The sequence below is a fragment of the Arvicanthis niloticus genome, chromosome 7 (assembly GCF_011762505.2).
Source record: "Arvicanthis niloticus isolate mArvNil1 chromosome 7, mArvNil1.pat.X, whole genome shotgun sequence".
NCBI classification, from domain to species: Eukaryota; Metazoa; Chordata; class Mammalia; order Rodentia; family Muridae; genus Arvicanthis; species Arvicanthis niloticus.
This window is the reverse complement of record NC_047664.1, coordinates 39,261,080-39,270,902: the sequence shown is the minus strand read 5'-3', so window position 1 is coordinate 39,270,902 and position 9,823 is coordinate 39,261,080.

Sequence of the window (9,823 nt, the reverse complement as noted above, 5' to 3'; positions counted from 1 at the left end):
CCGCCTCCAATATTCAGGCCCCGCCCTCGCACTGCCAGTCTACCCCACCCCTGGCCTGGCTCTTCTCCAACCGTTCTCTTTCCTGCTCTGGCAGCTTAACTAACACACCTTTTCTAGTTGGTCAGAGATTGGTTGGTGGGCTAAAGGTGTAGGGTTTGTAACCAGCAAGCAATAGGTGCTCACTAGACATAGGCAGGTGTCTGAGTGAACAGAGTCTCTCTCTCGCTCTCTCTCTCGCTCTCTGTCGCTCTCTCTCTCTCTCTCTGGTGTGTACGTGTACAACACACACAGGCACACACACACACACACCTTAGATCCAGTGGCCTCCATGGAGAAAATGTCTGGTTTCTCTCTGGGGTACCGGCACGTGTCTGCTGTGCTAGATGGGGCTGATTAGAATCTAGGCACCAGGTAAGGGCACCTGGTCACCTGGTCACTAACCCCTCACAGTCAAGAAGGGTTTTCTGGGAACCTCTGGAGAGTTTTCAGCTACATCTAAAGGAACTATTGCCTATAAAACAAGGGCTGAAAATTCATGGCTAGCACTGGGTTGCCAAGAACTCAAGGCTTCCTGTGCACAGCCATTTAAGCCTTTGGCTAAGCCCATCTGTAGGCCTGGGGGACCACATGCCAGGGGCAGTGACCTGGGGAGGGGTGACTTCTTAGGAGGAGATGGCTTCCTAAGAGAGCCCTGGGGCCAGGCAGGGATGTGAGCCTGGAGTAGAACCAGGCTAGTAGAACTTTACAAGAGTGGAATTTTCAGAGGGAATTATCCCCATGGGGACTTCCAGGTTCTAAACCTAAGAAACTGAGCTAAGAAAGCACAGGTTCTAGAGGGAGCTACCTGGGTGGGAGGTGCCCAGCTGCTGCAGAGATAGGGGCTCCCATGTATGCTCCAGACCAGGCTGAGGCTGGAGGGGCTGAGTAGGAGTCACTCATGCTGAGCTACTGGAGGGACTCCGGATATCTAGACTGTAGCCGCACAAGTGTTGCTCATGTCCCTGTTCACATCTGTTCCAGGGCTGCCCAGGGCCAAAGGACCCATGCTTAGCAATTTGATTTAGCTCTTTGATGTGAGGCACCCCTGCAGGCAGAGAGTTTAACTGGGTGTAGGCCAGGAAATTAGTATGGCCAAGCATTGAGCCCACATAGAGAGAGACTGGTGCCCACTAGGAAAAGACCAGAAAACCTGTGGCTTGGGAAAGGAGGCAGTATAATACGTGGGAGAAGCTTCAGCCAACAGGGCACTGGGTTTTCCACTGGTAAAGCAGCAGAGAGAGGAGCAGGGAGCACGCTCAGAATCCTAGCCCTTCAGCCCTCAGGGCTGACACACTCGTTATTCCTGTCTCTAGCCCCAGGGCAACACCACTTGCACACAGTTTAGCTCTCATGGATCCCAGAGGCTAAGGAGACAGGTGCTGACTGGCTGAGATGCCTACCCTCTGAGGTACCCATCATATCCCCATGTCTGGCTGCCCAGATATCACCTCTGTGTACCTAAGTTGTCTGTGACCCTCTGCCTGCCCAGGCTGCTCCATCTTCTCCTGTAGAGAGTGCCAGGTGCAGAGCACTAGGGTGTTTGGCCCAGAATCCTACACTTTCAGCCCCTCCTCTGTCCACTGTCAGCCCCATCAGCACCTCACACAGCTGCCCTACTCCTGGGACTTGGCTCAGGGTTTGACAGGGTTAGACACATTTATCCCTGGTGTCAAGTCCAGTTAATCAAATGCATGGCCCCATCAAGGGCCCTGCGGACCCTGAAATGATTCAAGGCAAATCCTGATCCTTATGGCTAATAGAAAATAAACACAGATACTATCATGTCACTTTGCATCTCTTGTCTCCAAAGCTGAGGGAGGGACAGAGACCGAGAGGGAAGTAGAGCAAAGTCAGACATTGGTGCCACCTGCAGGAACCTGACTGAAGGCATAGGCAGGGCTGGCTTCCACATATCACATTCAGAGAAGATGGAAGGAACTAGAGACTACCATCCCCTGAAATGTAGCTGTGGTGAGGTCGAGGTCCTGGGCACCCAGAGCTCCCAACTGGAGCTGAAAAGACAGAAAGGATGTGCAGGACAGAGCCCATGCTTCAGGCAAGCAGAAGGAATGCAAAACCTCCTAAGTAGGCACAAAGAGGGGAAAGCAGATCTCTGCAAAGCACATGTGTAGTGAGCCAGTCCTCCTGTGCAAGTAAAGTTGCCAGGCCATCTTCTTCCTGGCCACCTGAGGCCCCCTTAGCAGCTCTCCCTGTGTCCCCTCATCCCAGAACCTCTTTCTCCCTTTGAAAAGCTCGAGGGCGCCAGGCAGTGGTGGTGCACGCCTTTAATCCCAGTACTTGGGAGGCAGAGGCAGGTGGATTTCCGAGTTCGAGGCCAGCCTGGTCTACAGAATGAGTTCCAGGACAGCCAGGGCTACATAGAGAAACCCTGTCTCGAAAAACCAAACCAAAACAAAACAAATCAAAAGCTCAAGGGTCATTTTTATTCCCTAGTCTCCCTTCCCAATCCTGTCTGCACTTCTGTCTATCTGGAGGTCCTATGGCCCATGCCCAGTCCACTACCTTTGGCAACCATCAGCTTGCTCCTTCCCTTGGCCTGCTCCTCACTAGGGACTCTCTTATGATTTCTCCTCAGAATTTCCCATAGCCTGTCATCTCCCCAGAGCAAAGACCTTATCCATAGATGAGCCCAAGCCTGCCCAACCCCACCAGCCCTCCTGGGACCTCTGTTCACTGCTCCCACTCTGAGTGGTCACACTGTCCCCTTGCTCCTCCAATGTTCCAGGCATGCCCCCATCTCAGAGTCTTTCATTCTGCAATTTCTTCCTAGTTCGCTTTTTCTCCAGATACTTGCACAGACCCATCCCTTCACTTCCTTCCCCCTGTTTGTTCTCAGCCTCACTGTTTGCTTGGGGGTAGAGCAGCGCTTCTCCACCTTCCTAATGCTGTGACCCTTTAACACAGTTCCTCATGTTGTGGTGACCCCAACCATCAAATTATTTTCCCTGCTATTTCATAACTGTAATTTTGCTTCTATCAAGAACCATAATTTACATATGCGTGTTTTCCAATGGTTTTAGGCTATCCCTATGAAAGGGTCATTTTACAACCCCAAGGGGTCTCGACCCACACGTTGAGAGATGTTTTGATGAGTAAAGGTATTCACCATGCAAGCTTGACAACTTTACTTTGATCTCTAGAACCCGTGTAAAGGTGGAAGGAGAGAACCAGCTCCACAAAGTTGTGTGTGTGCGCGTGCGTGTGCGTGTGTGTCCACCCTCATAGTCCTTCCTCTTCCCCTGTCCTTTGAACCCCAACATTTGACACATCCAGACTCCCTTTAGAATGCCATCTTACTAGAGCAAGACCTTGTTTGCCTCAGGGCTCATCCACTTCCTGGAAAAAAGCAGATGCTTAATACCTGGCTGGCGAAGGAAAATACAAAGTCAACAGGTAGTGTTTTCAGGGAGAGAAACCGCCTTCCCAGCCAGGCTCCTCCGTGTGAGGAAACAATAAGCCACCTTCTTGTTTCTATTCCCAAGAATGGCCTCATGGTAAGCCTGCTTTCCCTTGGCAGGCCTGTTTCTGGGTTGGACCAAAGCTGAAGGCAACCAGCCACTCATATGGAGGACAGCAGGGAAATCCATAGAGCAAAGCATTGGGGGTGGGCAGGGAAGGGATGGTTAACGCCTGGAAACCTTGTGGACGATTTAGCTCAGGCTGGAAACAAACTGCAAAGAGGTGGGGGGGAGGGGGGTGGCCTCAAACATCTGGCAGATGTAGTCATCTGGCAGGCTGAGAACAAGGCTGGGTCCTCTGTTGGGAGACTGGCCTAACAGCTTACCTTCTTGGGTTCTAGGTCTTCCCCTAGTGAGGCAGGTTCTGTGGTTCTCTCACACTGGATTTGCTCAAAGGGAGACAGAAAGTTTTCTTCTTTGCTGATATGAGTCAGAATCAAGGCAGAGGGAGAAGCAGAGGGTAGGGAATAAAGAGAAGCTGAAGGGATTTCTACATGCCAGGCTGTAGATGGGGTATGCACAGGGTCCAATACAGGTCTGGGCCATACACCAAGCCATGGTTCCTACAGGCTTGCTTTCTTCCACTGTGCCAGTCCTACATGCACTCTGGCAGAGCCAGCTGATGTGTAAAGGTATTTACCATGCAAGCTTGGATCATAGGATCTTTCCAGGCTCCTGTGTCATGCACCACCCAGTTGTCCCTTTCAGCTTTCACAACACCCTGTAGGGTAGGACTCCACCAGTCTTGCTCAGCTGGTCCAGCCTGTGAGCATCTGGCCAAGCTTCTCTGCTACCGCTCATGCCAGGCCAGGCCAGACTTCCTGGACAGCTAGGTATGAGCTGATGAAGTGAGAGGAGGCTTCCTGAGGATAGCAGGACCAAGCTGGACCAGACCTGGAAGAGCTTTCTTGGAGAAGACATCGTATTGGAGGACAGTGGAGGATGGAGCCAGAGCTACAGCCAGGTGGAAGACAGAGCATCCCAGGACCCTTTCACAGACCTGCACATGGCTGCCTGGCTTTGGTGATAAAACCCAGCTTGGCTCTGGCTTTGCCAACTGAAAAGTTTATTTGGCTCAGTTTTCAATCAAGAACACGTCAAACCAACCTTAATAGAAAATTCTATTTAAAAACACAAGCCCCGTGGGTGGCAGACCCTGGCCTCACATGTACTTCTATTTTTACACCCAAACATGCTTTCAGCCCACGGAGCCCGATTTGGAACTTGAAAGCGGCCTGTTCTATTCTGGGACCCACTTCCGGCCTTGGTGGTGTGATAGAGGCGGTGTTTGTACACACAGGCTGCTCTGCCCTCTGCCCTCCACCCTCCCCACCGCCTCACCTCCTGTCTCTTCCTGCCCTCTTTCATCCACATAACCTCCAGGACAATAAGGGGGTCTGGAAGGAGAAGACCACAGGCTTGGGAAGGGAAGCTGTGGCCTTCAACAGCATGTGGTTTCCCATTATCTCCCGAAAGGCCCACACCAATCACCGAAGCCTGTGTCAGGAGGGGAAGCCAGCCTTTCTCCAGTCAACACTGGACACTGAGACATGGGATGAAAAGTGGCTCATGTGACAATAAGATGTCCTCCAAAACCAGTGGTGGGAGGAAAAGGGGAAATAAATAAGCCTGGTCCAGGAGACTTGAGGACTGCCTCCTACCCTTGCCCTAGACCTGCCCCAGGCCCTGCCAAGGTAGGTCTGCCTAGTGGAAATAAATGTGGGGCTCACCCACAAAGTCCCACAGTCACCTGCCCCTCCAGGCCTGGCACTGGGTCCAGATGGGCACCACCTAGTTTCCAGCACAGCCTGACCACTTCCTTTCCCTTATATTCTTCTGTCTTACACCTTGGTCTCTATTCCCACCCATGAGAACCCCCAGACCATGCTGGTCAGACCCAAGACGCCCAGAGGTTACCTTACGCACCCCAGATGCTACATGACCTTGGGACATAGTGTTGAACCCTCAGTACCTGGATCCCTACTGTGCCCATTTCTTGAGAGCTACACTGGAGCCCTCCTATGCCACAGACGGACCCCAGACACAGAGGAGGTCAGACAGGCTTTACCCAGAAAGTCCCTGTTGGTCCTGTGCCTTCTCCTAACCTCCACCCACAGAGGTAGGACTGGAAAAGTGGCAGCTGTGACAAGTAGCCAGACTCATGCTCTACCCAGACATCCCACCTCCCACCCCACAAAGGACCCCCTGCCCCAGGCTGTGGCTTTCTCATCACAAAAGAAAGCTTCCACACAAGCATGGAAGGCTAGCAGGAGAGCGAGAAGGGGCTCACTGGAGGTGAGGCTGGACCTGTCCTGTCCTGTGGTCGTAAGTACCCAGGTGAGAGGCAGGCAACATGAAGTCCCCATTCTAGTGTGCATAGACTGAAATTAGTAAAATCTATTTCCTTATTTACCATCTTAAGAAGTGGGCACTGTAACTCTGGGGACTACAAAGATGAATTGAGCCTGAGGCACAGGTTCAGATCAAGTTCCATCCTTTCATCCAGGCCTGACTGTGTAATGCCTGTAACCACAATGCTTGGGATGCTGAAGCAGGAGGATTGCCTAACGTTTGAGGCCAGTCTGGGCTACATAGTGACTTTTAGGATGGTCTGAGCCACAGTTTGAGAAGCCCCATAGCTGGCAAGGCTCAAAAAACCCACAGGAGTTGCCCTCTTCCCCTTCTCCAGAGGCCGAAGTTCAACTCTGCCCATGTTTTGTTTGTTTCACTTCCTTGTTCCTAAAGGACACTCTTATTGCTACTTCCTGACCCACAGCGTCAGCACGCGCCTTAGACAGCAATGCGAGGTGACGCAGAGCCTCCCTCTACGTGAAGCCGCTAGTTTCCTCTCCTCGGCTTGGTCCTCCTGGAGCTACTAAATGCTTTTATTTTACGTTTGCTCACCTTTATGAAATAAATAACTTAAACACCACCAAATGCTCAGATCTCCCCCAAAGGCCTTCCCCTATATCAGACACGCCATCAGATTATAACAGACTTCTAAGTGCGGCACCCACTGCCCCCTCCACTGGTGTCCCGACACTGTCTCTGCTTCCCTGGAATCCCTACAGTGAAGTTTCCACTTCCTCTTTCCCAGTTTCCCCCTCTTTTTGGAGAAGCACACCCTCAAATGGCTCCTGAGAATGGAACACATTTTCTGCTGAGGACCTGTACTATGGCGGAGTCCTGTGTCTCTGAGCTTTGTATTTTGCTGGAGCCACAGTTCTCATCCTGGTCCTTTCTCTCTATACATTTCTAAGGTCCCTGAATCAAGATTCTGAGATTCCTGTAGACAAGCATGAAGCGCACGTCTTGTATCTGAACATCCTTTTTTTTCTTTTTTCTTTTCTTTCTTTCTTTTTTTTTTGTTTTTTGTTTTTTGTTTTTGTTTGTTTGTTTGTTTTTGTTTTCCCAAGACAGAATTTCTCTGTCCTGGAACTCTCGCTGTAGACCAGGATGGCCTTGAACTCACAGAACTCACAGAGATCCGCCTACCTACTATGGGCAGTGACACTCTAGGCAGGTGGTTCTGAGTTCTAAAGAAAGCAGGGTGAACAAGCCATGAGCCAGTAAGCAGCATCTTCCATGGTCCTCTGACCTCCACAAGCATGTCCTTGCCCTCTCTCTCAATAAATAAATTTAATAAAGATTTTCTCAATCTTATTTTCCAGTTCTATTTTCTATGCTCATGTGCATATATACATATGTATTTTTCTAGGATTACATATATAAACATTTTAAGATATATTGTGTACATACATATATATATTGAACTTCTTTGATCATGTGTGTATGTCTCTACATATATATATATATATGTGTGTGTGTGTATGTCTCTCTACATACATATATATATGTGTATATATGTATATATATACACATATATATATGTATATATATGTGTATAGAGATAGATGAGAGAGAGAGAGAGATGAGACAAAGAGAGAGGATCTCATGTAGCCCAGGCTGACCTTGAACTCACTATGTAGCCAAGGATAATCTTGAACTCCTGATTGTCCCACCTTCCCTTCCTGAGTTATGGGATTGCAGGCATGTGACACTACCCTCCCCCCAGCTTATTCAGTGTTGAGGATTGAACCTAGGCCTTCATGTCTGATAGGCCGCCATTCTGCCAACTAAGCTATATCTGAAACCTCCACAATCATATTCTTAATTTTCATGAGTTCTTTATATTTTCTAAATAGTCTTTCTTCTCAGCACCCAGTTCTATTTTTTTTCATGAATATATGACCAGGGTGTAGGGGTCCTTGGGACGAGGGTCCTTGAAGGCTAGGTGGGCAAGAATTCGGCAGTGACAAACAGAAACAAACACAGAGGCAGTTTAAATCTGAGTTTATTTTGTAGCTCTCAAGCAAGAGTTGAGAAATACATAGAAAAAACAAAGATTACAACTCTTAGAAGATGTATTTAGGAAAGCAATCATTATCATTTGGCATAGTAAAGCACAAAGATCATCCAAGCATATCAGCTCTGAAGAGATGTATTCAATAAATCACAAATAGAACAGGTAACATCATTATTATTTGGCACAATAGAAATCATTTAAATGTTACAACTGGAGCCGGGCGGTGGTGGTGCACGCCTTTAATCACAGCCCTTGGGAGGCAGAGGCAGACGGATTTCTGAGTTCGAGGCCAGCCTGGTCTACAGAGTGAGTTCCAGGACAGTCAGGGCTGTACAGAGAAAAACCCTGTCTCGAAAAACAAACAACAACAACAAAAATAAAAACAAAAATGTTATAACTCTGAAAGAATTATTCAGTGGGGTAGTCATCCAAGATCTCCAAGAGCAGACTAATAAATCTTTTTTTTTTAAGATTTATTTATTTATGTATTATGTGAATACACTGTAGCTGTCTTCAGACACACCAGAAGAGGGCATCAGATCCCATTCCAGATGGTTGTGAGCCACCATGTGGTTGCTGGGAATTGAACTCAGGACCTCTGGAAGAGCAGTCAACGCTCTCAATCTCTGAGCCATCTCTCCAGCCCCTAATAAATCTTTATGATCAACTATTATATAACATCTAATACCTGATTTTTTAATAAATCTTCCACGCATAAATTTAAACTATTTTAATTCTTTTTATTTAAGGCTTTCTTTACCATATACCAAAGCCCATCTCTGATGACACACATGTAATCATAAGAAATTTTATTGTTGGGAAAGGTTTTTTTTTTTTTTTTTTTTTTTTTTTTTTTTTTGGTTTTTTTGAGACAGGGTTTCTCTGTGTAGCCCTGGCTGTCCTGGAACTCACTCTGTAGACCAGGCTGGCCTCAAACTCAGAAATCCGCCTGCCTCTGCCTCCCAAGTGCTGGGATTAAAGGCGTGCGCCACCACCGCCCGGCGTTGGGAAAGTTTTTAATCTATCATGATACTATTATGTAACTTTGTAAATGATTTATAAAGTGAGGCGTTGGTTTCTCTGGAGGCAAGGTCATGTTAGTGACACCATCTCAAAGGATGGTTTCTTACCCATTTTTCTTGCTTACGATCTTGGCCTAGGCTATCAGGAACATGCCATAAATAAGAAAAGGAATAAAAGAAAAACAGATAAGTTGCCATGAGAACTACGGCTCAATGTTTTATTCAGGGCAAGAGTTCCACAACCGGTTCCAGGAGGCCTCCTCCTTTTGAAGTTTTTGCCTCTGTCTGTGGAATTTGTCACACAGATTCTACTGGGGTTGATGTGACAAATATGTACAAATTTTTCTCTTTGCTTTGATTCTTGAGGGTATTGATCACATGTTCTAAGCCAGGTGTAGTGACAGACACTTGTAATCCTAGCTAATCAGAAGGCTGAGGTGAAAGCATTGCTTAAGTCCACTTTCCTGGCCCCAGGCACAACTTTTAGGATGTGTTCTTGGCAGACATTAGCATACCTGTAACCCACCTCCCTATTGTCTCCACTAATGTCATTGATAGCTTGGCTTCCAACTTTGTCTATTCTAGAAAAAAATCTCATGTAGCCGCTTCCATAGAGTAACGTGTTTCCTGGAGCAACATGAGTTCACACCTCTGGGCCATTGTTATTCATACTTGACTCCAGGATGAACTCTCTCTTTTTCCCTTTGAAATGAGGGCTGTACTTTGCCTGGAAAAACACATTTCAGTCCCTCTGAAACAAGAGGGTTATAACACAGCATTGTGTCTGAATATGACGGAGCCCCTGTTTCCAGGGCAAACCACAAACTAAACATGGTGTTTTGACCTTTGCAGCACCCAAGAAGGGGCAACCTGGACTGCCATTTTAAATTTTCCTGGAGAACATGACTGGGGCTTAG